This window comes from Culex quinquefasciatus, chromosome 3 (assembly GCF_015732765.1).
Source record: "Culex quinquefasciatus strain JHB chromosome 3, VPISU_Cqui_1.0_pri_paternal, whole genome shotgun sequence".
NCBI classification, from domain to species: Eukaryota; Metazoa; Arthropoda; class Insecta; order Diptera; family Culicidae; genus Culex; species Culex quinquefasciatus.
In genome coordinates, this window is record NC_051863.1 from 74089330 (window position 1) to 74105447 (window position 16118).

Below are 16118 nucleotides of genomic sequence, written 5' to 3' on the forward strand. Positions count from 1 at the left end.
GAACACGCACGCAAGTGAAAATTTTTGACAGCTCGCTGCGTTGGTCATGGTGCGTTCGTTTGGTGAGCGTTGCCAAGTTCAGTCATGGTGCGTTCGTTTAAGCTAAGTATGCAGATCGGAAGGAACGTGGTCAAGAAATCAGGGAATTAAGGAATTAGGAAATTTGTAAATTAGGAATAAGGAAATTTGGGAAACTATTAAATTATGAAATAAGGAATTAGGAAATAAGGAAATAAGAAAATTACGGAATTAAGGAATTAGGAAATTTGGGAATTAGGAAATTTGGGAATCAGGAAATTTGGGAATTAGGAAATTTGGAAATTATGATACTAGCAAATAGGTAAAATAAAGAAAATAAGAAAATTAGGTTATATGTAAATATGTTAGGAAATTAGGAAGTTAGGAATTTCGGAAGTTAGGAAATAAGGAAATTAGGAAGTTAGGAAATTCGGAAATTAGGAAATTAGGGAGTTAGGAAATTAGGAAATCAATAAATTAGGAAATTAAATTCTTAAATTCTTAAATTCTTAAATTCTTAAATTCTTAAATTCTTAAATTCTTAAATTCTTAAATTCTTAAATTCTTAAATTCTTAAATTCTTAAATTCTTAAATTCTTAAATTCTTAAATTCTTAAATTCTTAAATTCTTAAATTCTTAAATTCTTAAATTCTTAAATTCTTAAATTCTTAAATTCTTAAATTCTTAAATTCTTAAATTCTTAAATTCTTAAATTCTTAAATTCTTAAATTCTTAAATTCTTAAATTCTTAAATTCTTAAATTCTTAAATTCTTAAATTATTAAATTCTTAAATTCTTAAATTCTTAAATTCTTAAATTCTTAAATTCTTAAATTCTTAAATTCTTAAATTCTTAAATTATTAAATTCTTAAATTCTTAAATTCTTAAATTCTTAAATTCTTAAATTCTTAAATTCTTAAATTCTTAAATTCTTAAATTCTTAAATTCTTAAATTCTTAAATTCTTAAATTCTTAAATTCTTAAATTCTTAAATTCTTAAATTCTTAAATTCTTAAATTCTTAAATTCTTAAATTCTTAAATTCTTAAATTCTTAAATTCTTAAATTCATAAATTCTTAAATTCTTAAATTCTTAAATTCTTAAATTCTTAAATTCTTAAATTCTGAAATTCTGAAATTCTTAAATTCTTAAATTCTTAAATTCTTAAATTCTTAAATTCTTAAATTCTTAAATTCTTAAATTCTTAAATTCTTAAATTCTTAAATTCTTAAATTCTTAAATTCTTAAATTCTTAAATTCTTAAATTCTTAAATTCTTAAATTCTTAAATTCTTAAATTCTTAAATTCTTAAATTCTTAAATTCTTAAATTCTTAAATTCTTAAATTCTTAAATTCTTAAATTCTTAATTCTTAAATTCTTAAATTCTTAAATTCTTAAATTCTTAAATTCTTAAATTCTTAAATTCTTAAATTCTTAAATTCTTAAATTCTTAAATTCTTAAATTCTTAAATTCTTAAATTCTTAAATTCTTAAATTCTTAAATTCTTAAATTCTTAAATTCTTAAATTCTTAAATTCTTAAATTCTTAAATTCTTAAATTCTTAAATTCTTAAATTCTTAAATTCTTAAATTCTTAAATTCTTAAATTCTTAAATTCTTAAATTCTTAAATTCTTAAATTCTTAAATTCTTAAATTCTTAAATTCTTAAATTCTTAAATTCTTAAATTCTTAAATGCTTAAATTCCAAATTTTTTAAGTTTAAGTTTTAAAATTGTTGAATTTTTAATTTTAAAGTTTTTTTTAATTAAATATTTAAATTTGTAAGTTTTTAAATCTTTTAATTTTTAAATTTTTGATTCTTTAATTCTAATTTTTTTTTAATTTCTAGAATCTTAATTTTTCATTTTAGATTTTATTAATTTTTTTTAATGTTCTATATTTCCGATTTTTCAAACTTTTGGAATTTCGACTTGTACATTCGTTTTGTATGTTAACATTTTTGAGCTATTGAAATTATAAAACTTTAATATTAAAATTAGTATTCAATTCTGCATATTTCCAAATTTCAGATTTTTGTTGAAATTGTCTTTAATTGAAAAAAATGTTATTTGAAATTTCTGAAATGTTTGTTTTTTCATATTTTGAATTTGTTTTTGGTTGGATTTAATGATTTCAGATTATTATTGAATTTTCAGTAAGAACATATCAAGATTTTAATATTTTAATATTTTAATATTTTAATATTTTAATATTTTAATATTTTAATATTTTAATATATTTTAATATTTTAATATTTTAATATTTTAATATTTTAATATTTTAATATTTTAATATTTTAATATTTTAATATTTTAATATTTTAATATTTTAATATTTTAATATTTTAATTTTTAATATTTTAATATTTTAATATTTTAATATTTTAATATTTTAATATATTTTAATATTTTAATATTTTAATATTTTAATATTTTAATATTTTAATATTTTAATATTTTAATATTTTAATATTTTAATATTTTAATATTTTAATATTTTAATATTTTAATATTTTAATATTTTAATATTTTAATATTTTAATATTTTAATATTTTAATATTTTAATATTTTAATATTTTAATATTTTAATATTTTAATATTTTAATATTTTAATATTTTAATATTTTAATATTTTAATATTTTAATATTTTAATATTTTAATATTTTAATATTTTAATATTTTAATATTTTAATATTTTAATATTTTAATATTTTAATATTTTAATATTTTAATATTTTAATATTTTAATATTTTAATATTTTAATATTTTAATATTTTAATATTTTAATATTTTAATATTTTAATATTTTAATATTTTAATATTTTAATATTTTAATATTTTAATATTTTTAATATTTTAATATTTTAATATTTTAATATTTTAATATTTTAATATTTTAATATTTTAATATTTTAATATTTTAATATTTTAATATTTTAATATTTTAATATTTTAATATTTTAATATTTTAATATTTTAATATTTTAATATTTTAATATTTTAATATTTTAATATTTTAATATTTTAATATTTTAATATTTTAATATTTTTAATATTTTAATATTTTAATATTTTAATATTTTAATATTTTAATATTTTAATATTTTAATATTTTAATATTTTAATATTTTAATATTTTAATATTTTAATATTTTAATATTTTATTTAAAAAAATCGTTCAAAAAAGTTCACACTATGCAACTATAACATTACAATTAAACTTACTGTAACAAAAATTGGAAAAAATGCGTTATGAGATTTCCAATAACAAAACCATAATATTTGCTGTGTTCATGGAATGTACAGTAGTTTTATTGTTTCAATTTATAACATTGCCAATAACAAAACCATGAAATTTGCTGTAACCATAAAATCTACGATAACTTTATCATCATTCCAATGAAGTTAAAAAAAATCAACCATAAACTTACCATAAATATTATAATATCTATTGTAACTTCATGGTTTTGACAATACAAATCATCATATAATTTTATTCGGGTATGGATGGAAATTGTATGTATTGGGCATTGATTGATCAGTTGAATAGATTTGGTCATTCCTTTGATTTTAATTTAGATTTTATTTTTGAGTTTAGGAGCAACATTGCGGATTTTATGTTGTCAAATAGAAACATGTTTGAATCCTTTGTTACTGAGAATTTTGATGATTTTGTCAATAATAATGTTAGAACGATGTCCAGTTGGGGAGGTAATGAAGTTTTGATGGCAGTTCACATTATGTTTAACAGAAATATTATTGTTTATCAGAGTGATTCTCCTAAAATCATATTTGGGAATGTAAATAGTTTGTTTTTTGATTCTCTTACTATATTCTTTAATGGATCTCCTATTAAAAATCATTATGATAGTGTTTTGGGTGTGTTAAATGTTGATGATCCTGGTATGAATTTTGTTCAAGAATCATGTGTAGGTGATAAGGAAGATGTAATGGATGATATTATTGTAGTTTCCGATGATGAAAATGATGTAAATGTTTTTGTTCCTGTTAATGTAGATGATTTTTTGAAAGATAATTTGATTGGTGTCGTTAATGCGAATGATTCCATTTGTGATGTTATTGATGTTTCAAATAATAATGTTCATAATTATGATGGTGTGTCGTTTGAAGATGATGCTAATATTTCCGGCAATGTGGGTAATATGGATCGTGATTTTTGTTCTGTTGATAAGGATTTGTACGAGATTGTTGGTAAAAAAGAAAAGTGGATTTTTAAGTTAGGATCGTTAAACGTTAGAGGTTGTATGCGTGAGGAAAAAAGGATTGAAATTGATGAATCACTTTCGTTGTCGGGTATTGATTTGGTTGCTCTTCAAGAGGTTAATGTTCCTGGTAATTTACTTTCCACTAAGAATTATGATTGGTTTGTTTCAAATAAATCTCAAAATAAAGTTAGAGGTCTTGCATTTTTGGTGAGGAAAAATTGCAATATAAGAATTGATAAAGTTAGAGAGATTAGTAGTTCTATTATTTCAGCTGGTGTTTATATTCATGAAAAGTTACAATTTATTTTATATAATGTTCATGGTCCTAACAAGAAAGCATTTAATTTTTTTTCTCAGTTAGGATCAGTTTTGAGGCAAAACAAGTTTAAGAATAGAGTTATTTTATTAGGTGATTGGAATGCTCAAATAGGTTTTGACTCATTAGATGATGAAGATTTCTCCTTTCTAGGTAATGAGTTAGGGTTTGCTCATTGTAATGAGAATGGTGAGGAGTTCAAAATATTCTTACAAGTAAATGATTTAATCAATATTTCTTCAAAAATTGGCTTCAATGTTAAAGTTACATGGAAAAATAAGAACAGAGAAAGTCAAATTGATCATGTATTAATTTCTAAATTGCATGATATTAGGGTTAGATATGTGAAAGGTAGATGGACAAATATAAAAACAGATCATAAACTTTTAGTAGCAGGAGTTGAAATTTTTGGAATTAGTAAAAAAATTGAAAAGAAAGGCAATTTTAGAACATTAGAAGCATCGGCATTGAAATATGATGTTTGTAATAAAAAATATCATGACGAACTGAAGATATTAAATGAGACTAGTGGTAGTTATTTTAATCTTGATGAGGAATTACAGTTAGTATCATCCAATTTGAAGAAAGCCGCAGACATAGCGTTAAAATCATCAAAAGCTCCTCTGACTCCAAAGAGAAGGTGTGCTTTAAACAGATTGAACAAAGCTACTAATTTAGTTAAAAAATTTCCTGATTTGTTACCTTATAAGTGGAAATTAAACGATAGGAAGCAGGAGTTCAAAGGTGCTGTCAGGGATCATGAAATTAAACGAATTATTAACTTTTTCAAAAATCTTTCAGATTTTGATATTACTGTTAAAGTGAGGAAGTCACATAAGTTTTTGAGATATTTTATGTTTAAGAAAAAACCAAGTTTAATCAATATTTCTAAAAAATTGTGGAACGAAGTATTAAAGGATTGTGTTGGGCCTAGTTTGGACATATTTTGTGAAAGGGATACCTGTCCTGTAACACCCCCTCCTACTAGAGATGAGATGTGGAATATTGTTTTAAAATCAAGTAATGGTAAATCTCCTGGCCCTGATGGTGTTAAGGTTGAATATATTAAATATGCAGATGATGTAACTTTTGATAGATTTATGAAGATTTGGAATCATATGTGGAAGGAGAATGAATTTCCATCTGAGATTTATAAATCAGTACAAGTGCCTATTCCAAAAGTTAGGAATCCAAAATCAGTGGATGAGTTTAGGAGAATTAGTTTATGTAATGTTGTATATAAAGTGTACGCTAGTTGGATTAGAAATAGGTTAAGACAATTTACGGGGGATCCTGGTCTTCATCAAACAGCTTTTACTGAGAAACGTTCGACTGATGACCATGTCTTTGTAGCTCGTAGGATTATGGAGGAGCATTGGAATGCGGGAAAAATTTTATTTGTTGCTGCTTTAGATATTAAAAAAGCATTTGATAATGTGAATTTAGATAAACTTAAAAGCGTTTTGGCTAGCTTAAATGTGCCATCTCATTTAATTGAGAGAGTTTTAATGTGTGTTAAATTGGATCGTACAAGAATACGTTGGCAGAAACAATTCTCTGAGGAGGTTAATCGTGGAAAAGGTATAAAACAAGGGTGCCCTTTATCGCCCTTTTTATTTATTTTAATAATGCAGAGTGTTCTTCTTAAGGTAACTCGAAGGTTACGCAAGGTTAGATTGATTGGTTTTGGGTGTTTACGAGTCCCAACAGTTTTAGCATTTGCTGATGATCTTTTAATTTTAGCTAACAATAAAGCAGAGTTGGAAAAATTTTTGACAGCAATTGAATTTTTTCTTAGTGAGGTTGGCTTAGAGATAAATATTGATAAGAGTAAAATCTTGATTAGAGATCCAGCTAAGGATTTGGAAGCTTCAGATGAAATCATTCTTAACAATAAAAAATTTAATGTGTGTAGAAGTATCAAGTATTTGGGGGTGTGTCTTACTAGTACGTTGGATCGTCCTTCTACTACTAGACAAAGATGTATGAATGCAGTACGGGTTTCAAAAACTGTAATTGAATTTTGTAAAATGTTTAAACCACCTTTGGAGATAGGGCTGTTAATTTACAATACTGTGATTGCCCCTTCTTTACTTTACGGTACTAAAGTGGCAACGTTGACGAAAAGAAGTCGATTGCAACTTGCAAAATATGAAAAACTCATTGTTAAAGACATTTGGAATAATTGTGTTAGAAAAGATAATGAAAAATTCAATTTAGTTAAATTGCTCAGAGGTAGAACCATAAATAGAAGAGTCAGGGTTTCTAGACTCTGCTATTATGGTCATATTTTAAGGAGAGAATATAATCATCCTTTAAAGTTGAGTTTTCATTATAAATTGGGTTGGCGAAAGAAGGGGCGTCCTAGTTTTACTTGGCTGGTATCATTAAAACATGATAAAGAAAGATATGTTGACGTGGATTGGGAAGATTTAGCTTTAGATAAAATTAAACTTAAGCATAGAAGTGAAGGTATTTACAATGAAAGTGAAAGTGAGATTTCTAATTTGGAGGATTCAGAAGAGGATTAATATTTTACGCTGCGTAAGTATTCTTTGGTGTTTTGTTTCACATTTAATGTGTTTTTAATGATTAGTAATTTTAAATTTGCCGGCTAAATATTAGTTTTATTGTCTTGAAGTTATTGTTGTTGTAGTAGTTTTGTAAGCATTTTAGATGATATAGAAATATTTTTTTTTTTCTTTTTTATTTAAAAACTCGGTGTATGTTGTTTGTTTATTAATTATCTGTTTATATTTAATTTCTGTTCTTATACAGGCGTTATTTTGATTGTTATATGTATCTTTGCCTTTTGCATTTGTTTGTTTGTTTAATTAAATCGTTTATTATTTTTATTATTATTATTATTATTATTATTATTATTATTATTATTATTATTATTATTATTATTATTATTATTATTATTATTATTATTATTATTATTATTATTATTATTATTATTATTATTATTATTATTATTATTATTATTATTATTATTATTATTATTATTATTATTATTATTATTATTATTATTATTATTATTATTATTATTATTATTATTATTATTATTATTATTATTATTATTATTATTATTATTATTATTATTATTATTATTATTATTATTATTATTATTATTATTATTATTATTATTATTATTATTATTATTATTATTATTATTATTATTATTATTATTATTATTATTATTATTATTATTATTATTATTATTATTATTATTATTATTATTATTATTATTATTATTATTATTATTATTATTATTATTATTATTATTATTATTATTATTATTATTATTATTATTATTATTATTATTATTATTATTACTATTATTATTATTATTTTTAGTTTATTCAGCATTTATTTTTATTGTATAATTTCTTTTTAATTTAATTTATTTTTTTTTTTATTTTATTTTATTTTTTTTTTATTTATTATCATTATCATTTTTTTTTTATTGTAATTTTAAATTATGTATGTTATATTTATTTGTATATTGCACTCATTAGTAATTATTGTGTCATTAATTGTAATCATTGAGTTTTGTTTGTCTCAATTGAAATGATAGTAACTTTAATTCGCGATCGTCAAATAATTATTTCAAAGTTTCATTTTTTAATTTAAAAATTGTTGTGAAAATGTTTAGGTATATAAGTATTTGAAAATCTGAATCTCAATATATTTCATCAATTCATTGCTACAAAGTGGTTTCACATCATTATTTAGAGTCATTTTCACTATACTATACAGTAGGGACGGGGTGTAAATTACTGAGTTTGCTACGCTGTTGAGATGACTTGGTGGAAATCTTGGACATTGGGAGGATTGATCTGAGGAAGATCGGAACACAAGCTTCCGAGATAGCTGGTCGCGCTCCAGAGTGGTGTGGTCGTCAAGTGCCTCCACAACATCGGAGCCCGAGGGTTCTGCGAGTGCAAGTTTGTCTCGGTTTGGTCGGCCTGAGTAGTGTAAGTCCAATGTGCAACTACTTATGTCTAATCGCAATAGGACCACGTCGTCTGGTGCAAGTTTGCACCATCATCGCCAAGGACGACAACTCTCAGGCTGCTGGCCTTCATCGTTAAGGAGAGTCCCTTCTCAGTTCGCCCGGATTAGCGGATGCTAGGGCTGCTGATTCGTCAATGAAGGAAGAAGCTTACCCACCGAATCCAGCAACGCCCGCTGGTAGTCCTGAAGTTCTGAACTAATCATGAAGACTGCAGATTCGCTACATCTGGCATTGATGACCGGACATCAACATATGCTACAAGTTGCTGTCAGAGAGGAATTGAACTACATAATTACAACATTCCTTCACAGAGTGTGAGCGACGAAGCTCCTCTGTTTGTCATATGCTGCAATTGCTACCAGGGAAGGATTGAACTACATAATCACAACATTCCTTCACAGAGTGTGAGCGACGAAGCTCCTCTGTTTGTCATCTTTTGGTAGTGAATCAGCTAAGTGGCTCACTAATGAAACCCCTAGCTACCTACATTAAACATAACCCACATTTATACTTACAATACTCATCTATATTGGTGATGTGAAACTTAGGTTGTATTTTTGTTGTATTTTTGTTTTCAAAAAATTTTTGGTTCGTATTTTTATTTATTTATCCATTTAAACATTTTCGCAATAATTACTTTGTTACCGCGCGCTTTATTTCTTTTGTTTGTTTTTTTTTTTTAATTATTAATTTGTTTAAAAAAGAAGTGTGGGTGGTTGGGTGGTAGTTACTATCATTTCAATTGATTGAAAAAGTATATATATTCTTTTAAAAGTTGGGTCAATTTCATATCCATTCGCATTGAGTTTAAGTATTTTAAGTATTTAAAGTATTTAAAGTATTTTAAGTATTTAAAGTATTTAAAGTTTTCAAAGTATTTAAAGTATTTAAAGTATTTAAAGTATTTAAAGTATTTAAAGTATTTAAAGTATTTAAAGTATTTAAAGTATTTAAAGTATTTAAAGTATTTAAAGTATTTAAAGTATTTAAAGTATTTAAAGTATTTAAAGTATTTGAAGTATTTATAGTTTTTAAAGTACTTAAAGTATATTGAGTTTAGTTTGCTATTCATATGCATTGACTATTTCTTATTCCTGATTTTCTGTTCTTCTTTTGCTCTCCCTATCATTTATCTCTTTTTGTCATTGTGAGGGGATCATCGATCCATCCGCATTGACATATTATCTTTTCATTTTTCTGCCTTTCTTTATATTTTCCACTGTCTTTTTCACACTTACTACCAGTCTTTGTGAGGGGATACTGAGCTCGATTTGCTCTCCATCCGCATTGACCTTTTCTCATCTATGATTTTCCTTTTCATCAGTAGTTAGAATCAAAGCCGGGGATTGGGGAGGGAGCATCAGGGCAGTGGACAGTATGCTGTAGTGGCGGAGACTGGATGTAGATAATGGAAGACCAGAACTACGTCACAAGAGGAAAATAGTGTATTAATTGAACAATTCTTAAGGATTGTCTAATTACTGCACTTATTGACTTCTGTCAGTTTCCAGCTGTCTGCCGCGCCCTTTTAGGCCCCCAACAGGGTGCGAGCCCTGTTTTTCAGCTTTGTCAGACTTTTTTCGGAGTTATTGGAGGTTACTGTCGGAAGGAGATTCTCTTCCCCTGAGGACACCGTGAGTGATTTTGCTTGTTCGCGTCCAACCATCCCCTTTTGGCCCTTCATACGGCAGTAATTTGAAGATGCTCCCTTTAAGTCTGAGCTACTGTAATTCTAGGCAACCGCTACATAGGTCATCCTTGTGGCCCTGTTGGTTATCCCATCAAATCAAAATCAAATCAAAACTTGATTTGCAAAAAAACACTATTTTTATTTTTTTTATATGTTTAAGAGGACATCAAATGTCAACTTTTCAGAAATTTCCAGGATGGGCAAACAATCTTTGACCGAGTTATGATTTTTTGAATCAATACAATTTTTTTTTTTCAAAAAATCGAAATATTGGTCGCAAAAATTTTTCAATTTCATTTTTCGATGTAAATTGAATTTGCAATCAAAAAGTACTCTAGTGAAATGCACCGTTTTCAAGTTAAAGCCATTTTTATGCAACTTTTTTTTTATATAGTGCCCATGTTTGCCAACTTATGAAATAAATAGTTTTGAAAAGCTGAGAAAATTCTCTATATTTCGCTTTTTCGGACTTTGTTAATACGATCCTTAGTTGCAGAGTTATTGCTATGCAAAGGTTTAAAAACAAGAAAATTGATGTTTTCTAAGTCTCACCCAAACAATCCACCATTTTCTAATGTCGATATCTCAGCAACTAATGGTCCAATTCACAATATTAAAATATGAAACATTCATAAAATTTTCCAATCTTTTCGAAAAAAATATTTTTATAATTTTAAATCAAAACTAACATTTCAAAAGGGCTTAATATTGAATGTTTTAACTTTTTGGAATGTTAGTCTCGATTTAAAATTTTTGAAAATATTTTTTAAAAAGATTGGAAAATTCATGAATGTTTCATTATATAACATTGTAAATCGGACCGTTAGTTGCTGAGATATCGACATTAGAAAATGGTGTGTTGTTTGGGTGAGACTTGGAAAACATCAATTTTCTTGTTTTTAAACCTTTGCATGCAACTAAGGGTCGTATCAACAAAGTCCGAAAAAGCAAAATATAGAGAATTTTCTCTCAGCTTTTCAAAAGTATTTTTTTCAAAAGTGGGCAAACATGTGCACTAATTTTAAAAAATGAAAAACTGCGACTATTTTCAAAAAAGTCACCTAAAAATGAATTTAACTTGAAAACGGTACACTTTATCAAAATTTCACTAGAGTACTTTTTGATTGCAAATTCTATTTTGCATCGAAACATGAAATTGAAAAATTTTTGCAACCAATATTTTGATTTTTTTGAAAAAAAATGTATTGATTCAAAAAGTCATAACTCGGTCAAAGATTTTTTGCCCATCCTGGAAATTTCTGAAAAGTTTTTATTTGATGTCCTTTAAAACATATCAAAAAAAATTAAAATAGTGTTTTTTTTTGCAAATCAAGTTTTAGTGACAAAACGTGAAATTAAAAATCACCAAAATTCTTTTACCGTGTATCATTTTTTTCAGTGTAGTCCATATCCATACCTATAACTTTGCAGAAGACACCAAATTGGTCAAAAAATCCTTCAAAAGATACAGATTTTTGTAATTTCACATATCATTTTTGTATGGACAGCTGCCAAATTTGTGTGGAAAATTATATGGACAAACTTATGGAGCAAAATGGCTTCTTTGGGCATACCGAAGCATAGCATAGCATATCATTGGTGTCTACCCGTAGCTGCTACTTCGTTATTGACCAGGACCCCCAAACATTGCTCCGTGGACCACAGATGAAAAGTAGGAACCAATCATCACCCCTTCGCAATTTTCAAAGGTCCCTATCGTGCTGATCAATACCGACGCCGGCCACGACCAGTGGTAAGACACGGGGAAGTGGATGGGAATGTTAGCCGATACTTGAGTGATGGGACCGCCAAATCGACTGCGTCTCCGACAAAGTATCACATGAGTTTTGAGGGGTTAGTAAGATGGGTATGAGGTCAGGATTCACTGTGGTAGGTGATGCGACCATGAGCAATTTGTTTATGGGTTGAAATTTTAAAATCTTAGGCAGCCGGCTGCGGAAAGATACCTATCTAGGGATTTAAATATAGTATTAATTCGACCGCGATTCTCCAGAAATTCTCCGTCGGCGTGCCTTCCGATCAACGGTGATGTAGGAAGGGCTTCATTCATTAAAATTATTTTATATCATAAGCCTTAAAACATATCCGTCGACGTGCCTTCCGATCCTCGATGATATGGAAAGGACTTAAACCAGCAATACGACTTGCTTGTCTCAAAAAACAAAAATCGGATCGTTTCTATCGAAAACTATATAAAGAGAACAAAAATAAAATTCATCGGCCAACGAACGCGCGAACAAAAAATAAATGAGAAAAGAAAAAGAAGAAATCCAATCACCCCATGTACACAAATAGCGACACAAAAGAGACGGAAAATAACACGAAAAAAAACAGGACTGCGCGTCCACACAGGCACCGCACTACTGATGCCATTATTTAATTATAATGACCAATCACCCCATGCACTCGAACAGCGACATAAAAGAGACGGAAAATAACACGAAAAAACAGGACTGCGCGTCCACACAGGCACCGCACTACTCACTTCTTTGGGCATACCGAAGGCATCAAAAAAGTTTCAGCGAATTAAAAAATACAAAAATTAAAATTAAAGAAAAAAAGACCCATTCCGTAGATAACTGCTCATCTGAATATTGAAAAAGGGGCATGGGCCAGTGCATTCTCATCAGTTTAGAATTCACTTCGGAAATATATTTTTTCAATGCTTTTAAAAGGAAAGAATAACTTTTGGTAAAAGCACAGAGAACAAATGTACATCATTGAAGAAACAGCATTGAAAACGTGTGTAAAAATTCAAACCAAACTACGTTGAAAACAGCTAGGGTGTGCAGCATCCAGTAGCAGAAAGTTGGACCATCCAATCACTTCACAAAACAGACCAATGTCAGACTATCCTTCATTATAGGGTTGCAATTTTACGCGCGAAAAAATGCATACAAAACGAAACCGGAGATAACATGTGTAAAGGGACTATTTTAAGTTGTCCATTTAAAAGAATTTTTTGAATGAATGTTCTGTTTTCGTTAATGTTAATGCATTTTTGCATTATTTCAAGTCAGCATGAATGATACTGAAGTGAATTTTATATTTTACCGAGGTAAAAAATCATTTTCTCTCCAAATTTTTGAGCCATTCTATATTGTTAAGTCAAGTATTCTCAGCCGCGACGATAATGCCGCTAAGCGCATCCTGCACACTCTAATTTCTTTGATGCAAGATTGTATGCAACGCATTTTTTAGTGCAACATTGCTTACACACAAGTTCGAGCCCAGAAGTAAATCTTTCCTCTGTGGTAAAAGTCATATTAAACAAATAACTCGTGATGGTTTTTTTTTTTTTTTTTTTTGAATTAAATATACTTTATTGAATCTTTCTTATAATAATTACATTTGGTTTACATAATAAGTGGTCAGCTGTGGCTCTTCAGCTTTAGTTTGCTTTTCGTGATTTAAACACTGTTCATTTTCTTAACTTTAAAAGTATATGATTTATCATTTTTGTAACACTAGGTACAATGAGGAAAAAAAATTTAAAAAAACATAACCTAACCTAAAACTAACTTAATCTTACCATAAACTAAACCAATCCTTGAATCAAGGGGTATTCAGAAATAGCACATTTTTCCCTGAATTTCAAACATTTTTCTTGAATCTTCTGATCCAACATTTTTACTTCTGCTAATTCATGAACCTCACTTGATCTTGTCCAGCCAGGAACATTCAAAACCATTTTGAGTACCTTGTTTTGGACACGCTGGAGCTTCAATTTATGAGTTCTAGCGCAACACTCCCAAACAGGTACTGCATACTCAATAACGGGGTAAATTATTTGTTTGTAAACTGCTAGCTTATTTTTCAAAGATAGCTTTGATTTTCTGTTAATTAAAGGATACAAACACCTGATGAGAATGCTGCACTTGTTCAATATTTTATCTACATGCTGCCGAAACAATAGTTTCGAGTCAAGTATGAGACCTAAATAGACAACTTCCTTTGACCAGGGTATCGAAACATCATTCATTTTAATCAAAACATCATCCTTTGGGGCAAATCTGGCCGATTTGGAAAGTGGAAAAATGATGGTTTGAGTTTTGGCTGCATTTATGCGAATTTTCCAGTCGCCAAAGTATTCGGAAAGAACGTCAAGACCCTTCTGAAGACGGCCAACTAAATATCTGGTTATTTTACCCTTATAAATAACGGCAGTGTCATCAGCAAAAAGTGACAACACACCATTACCAGGAAGAGTAGGCAAATCAGATGTAAAAATATTGTACAGAAGTGGGCCAAGAATACTTCCTTGGGAACCCCAGCATCAATGTTGAATAATCCAGAAGCAATCCCATTCAGAAAAACCTTGAACGATCTCTCCGAAAGATAGTGCTGGATAATTTTGATAAGATACATTGGAAAACCGTATAAATACAGTTTATGTATCAAACCATCATGCCAAACATTGTCAAAAGCCTTCTCAACATCCAACAAAGCCATAGCAGTTGATTTAGACTCAAGCTTGTTCTGCTTGATGATTTTAGTTACTCTCGTAAGCTGATGAGCAGTATTATGTCCCTTTCGGAAGCCAAACTGCTCATTCAAAATTATATTATTATCGTTGGTAAAATCCAAAAGCCTTGAATAGATGACCTTCTCAAAGAGTTTGGACAGACTACTCAAAAGACTAATGGGACGATAACTTGTTGGCGATGTTGGATCTTTTGAGGCTTCAAAATTGGTATGACTTTGCCCAGTTTCCAATTGGTGGGAAGTAACCAAGTTGCAAACATTTATTGAAAATATTGGCTAGATGTTGAAAGAACTGATCACTCTGTTTTTTCAACACTAGATTAAAATGTTATCAAAGCCTGGAGCTTTCATATTTTTCATTTGTTTAACTGCAACTTTGACTTCCTCACCAGAAACATGGGAATCTGCAGGAAATTCAAAGGTAGAGTCATTGATTGTTGAAATACTATTGGCAACTGATGTTTCTTTACGGCTGGTCATGGAAGCGCCAAGATTATGTGAACTAACAAAATGAAGCCCAAGTGCATTTGCCTTTTCCTCGGATGTAATCAAAGGAGAATCCTCAACAATAAGAGGAGGAATAGGCTTTGGTTTGTTTTTAAGAACTTTTGAAAGTTTCCAAAATGGTTTTGAATAATTCCCAAGCTGGCTTACATGTTTTGAAAATTCTTGATTTCTGATATTGTCAAGTCGGTCTTGTATGATTTTGTTCAAATTGTTCACTGAAATCTTTTGTCATAGTCCCCAGTCCGTTGATATTGTCTCCTATAAACATTCCTAAGTCTAATCAAGTGTTTAGTATCTACGTCAATATCAGTTACCTTAAAATTAACAGGAACCTCCCGAACGTTGGCAGCCTCTGCTTGGTTGATAGCCTGCTGGATCACCTCCAGCGAACGATCAATATCAGCAGAAGTTTCCGGGTGTTGATCATAGTCGATGTTGCTGTCTACCACTTGCTGAAACTGCTGCCAGTCAACGTTGTGGTAATCTTTCCGGGTTGGTTGCCGCTGCGGAGTAACGGAAGCTCCAACCTCCACAACCACCGGATAGTGATCAGAACTCAACTCTTCAAACACCTCAGGATGAGCCACGTTCTCAGCCATATTGGTAATGAAGAAGTCGATGATTGAGTGATTCCCAGACCGAGCCACCCTCGTTGGACGATCCGGACTCACAACGTTGTAGTATCCGTTTTGCAGATCGTTGTGCAGAATCACTCCGTTCCGATTCCTCCTGCTGTTGCCCCAAACTTCATGCTTCGCGTTGAGGTCACCAGCGATGATGTACTTTGCGCTCCGCCGTGTCAGCTTCTGGATATCGCTCTTCAGTTTTG

General features: G+C 28.5%; 1 protein-coding gene across 1 annotated transcript in view; it reads right to left on the reverse strand.

Annotated features, from left to right (window-relative positions):
* The window catches only part of LOC6039236 (acetylcholine receptor subunit alpha-like 1), a 232809-nt gene that overhangs the window by 50143 nt on the left and 166548 nt on the right, over positions 1-16118 (reverse strand). The window lies entirely within an intron of this gene.